The following is a 2,610-nucleotide window of genomic DNA, read 5'->3' on the forward strand; positions in this document are numbered from 1 at the left end:
GATGAGAGGAACTTTTTCTTTGTAGACATACAGCTAATAAATTAGGAAGGAAAGGTAGATTTTATGTCACCATTTTACAACTTTAAATGAAATAAATGGATAAAGACAATGGTCCTCAATGGCTGCTAAATCATGAAAATAAAGAACATTAGAACTTTCCTGCTTCCTGATGAAGTATTAATGCCCCCCAAAAAGTTAAAACTGATCTTAAGTCTTCAGGTTTCATTATCAATTTATAGCTAATGCAGAGGAAAGAGGAAGATGTAAAATCACCATAAATGCAATCAGTCAAGTCCAAACTGTGAAAAACTACATCATAAATGACCTGACTTATAGGAACAACTAAAGAACTAAAGATTAAAAGGTAACTTATGAGAACTATCAAGCAGTTGAAATACATGAACTTATCTGAACACTGCTTCAAACAAAAAAATATTTTTAAATACAGGAAATTTAGAGAGTCCCTAGACTCTTGATATTAAAGACATTCTTTTGGCATAATAATAGTGTTGTTATTATATCTTTAAAGGAGTAATTTTAGAGATAGGTATTGAAAGATTTACCAATGAAATGGCAATGCCACTGGTATTCAGGAAACAAAATTCGTCTCCTGGAAATTAAAAACAAGATAGCAGGAGTGGAAGAAAAGGTGAAGATATCTTTCAGAATGCAGAGCAAAAACCCCAAAAGATGAGAAATAGCGGAGAATTTTTAAAAAGAAAGAACAGTCTAGGAAATTTAAGATTCAAATATTAAGAATTCCAAAAAGAGAAAACCCACCAGAGGAAATAACCAAGGAAATTATTCAACAAAATTTCCTATAACTGAAGGATTTTAGACATTCGTTGAATGTCCAGCTCAACAGATAAAAATCAAAGCACAGCACTATGAAATTTCCAAACCGTGTTCCCCAGTGTTCTGAAATTGTTTGGAAATCCTACAAGCTTCCAAGGAGAAGATGGAGAGTTCACAAAGAAAGAATCAGGAGTATAAATGAATTGAAGCTATCAAGAAACACACCAAGAGCTAGAAGACAAATGGAACAGTAGCTTCAGAGCTCTAAAAAAAAGGTATTTCCGCAAAAGAAAAAAAAAGGGAAAAAGAAAAATATTTCCAATTTAGAATCTAGAATTATCATACACCCTTTCTTAAAGAAATATTAGAGGATATGCTTCACCTAAATAGGAAGAGAAAAACATGGCATCCAGAGAATAGGAGTTCCCACACAGGAAACAACTGGAGGGAGTTCTAGTGAAGGGAGATCCCAGGATGACGGCAGTGTACCAGGTCTAGAAGATAATCATTCAGAAGCCTCTCCAAGAAGTCAGGAAGCCCTTGGAGAGCCCTGTTTAGGAAGATGAAATTGATAGAGCATTTGACGGGAATGACCATACTGAAAATAATTTAGATAGGTGACAGAGTTTGGGATTAAATTAGTGATAACTACTTAGAAAACTAAGTCATCAAAAAGGATACATTGGGACTTCCCTAGTGGCACAGCGGATAAACTCCACACTCCCAATGCAGGGCGCCTGGGTTCGATCCCTGGTCAGGGGACTAGATCCCACATGCATGCCGCAACTAAGAGTTCACATGCCACAACTAAGGAGCCTGCAAACTGCAACTAAGGAGCCCGACTACCGCAACTAAGGAGCCCACGTGCTGCAACAAAGGAGGCCGCCTGCCATAACTAAGACCCCACGCAACCAAGACCCCATGCAACCAAATAAATAAACAAATTAAAAAAAAAAAAAAAGGATATATTTATCGCACCCTTTCTGTACAAACTGTATTTCAGGGTAATCAAATAGTTGATAAGGGAAAGTTCAGACTGATAGAATTTTAGCTAATAAATGCAGAAGAAATGTTGGCATTTAAAAATCACCATTTTAAACAACTGACGAGGGAATTCCCTGGCGGTCCAGTGGTTAGGACTTGGAGCTTCCACTGCAGGGGTCACGGGTTCGATCCCTGGTTTGGGAAATGAGATCCCGCGCTGTGTGGCATGGCCAAAAATAAACCTGAGGGGGTAATTGATATAGGCAATAACCATTAGCGACTGATAAAAGTATTAGGTGAAAGGTAGTGTGATGGCTAATTTTGTGTCAACTTGACTGGGTCATGGGGTGCCCAGATATTGGTTAAACATTATCCTGGGTGTGTCTGTGTTTCTGGATGAGATTAACATTTGAATCAGTAGACTGAGTAGCTTGCCCCTCTAATGTGGTGGTCTTCATCCAATCAGCTGAAGGTCTGAGTAGAGCAAAAAAGATGACTCTTCCACAAGTAAGAGGGAACTCCTCCTGCCTTACTTCCTGGAGCTGAGGCATTGGTCTTTTCCTGCCTTCAGACCTGAACTGAAATGTTGGCTCCTGGGTCTCCAGCTTGCTGACTGCGGATCTTAGGACTTCTCAGCATCCACGATCACATGAGCCAATTCCTATCTATCTGTTTATCTATCCTATTGGTTCTGTTTCTCTAGAGAACCCTGACTAATACAGGTAGGAAAGGGAATTTTATAATGGACACATCAGGCTGACACCACCTGCGTCCACTTGTTAATCTTAGCATCTCTAAAACTGGGACAGCAGATATCTTGTACCTTAAAAT

Source organism: Monodon monoceros, unplaced genomic scaffold (genome assembly GCF_005190385.1).
Source record: "Monodon monoceros isolate NGI ecotype Baffin Bay Population unplaced genomic scaffold, NGI_Narwhal_1 Super_Scaffold_20, whole genome shotgun sequence".
Lineage (NCBI taxonomy): Eukaryota > Metazoa > Chordata > Mammalia > Artiodactyla > Monodontidae > Monodon > Monodon monoceros.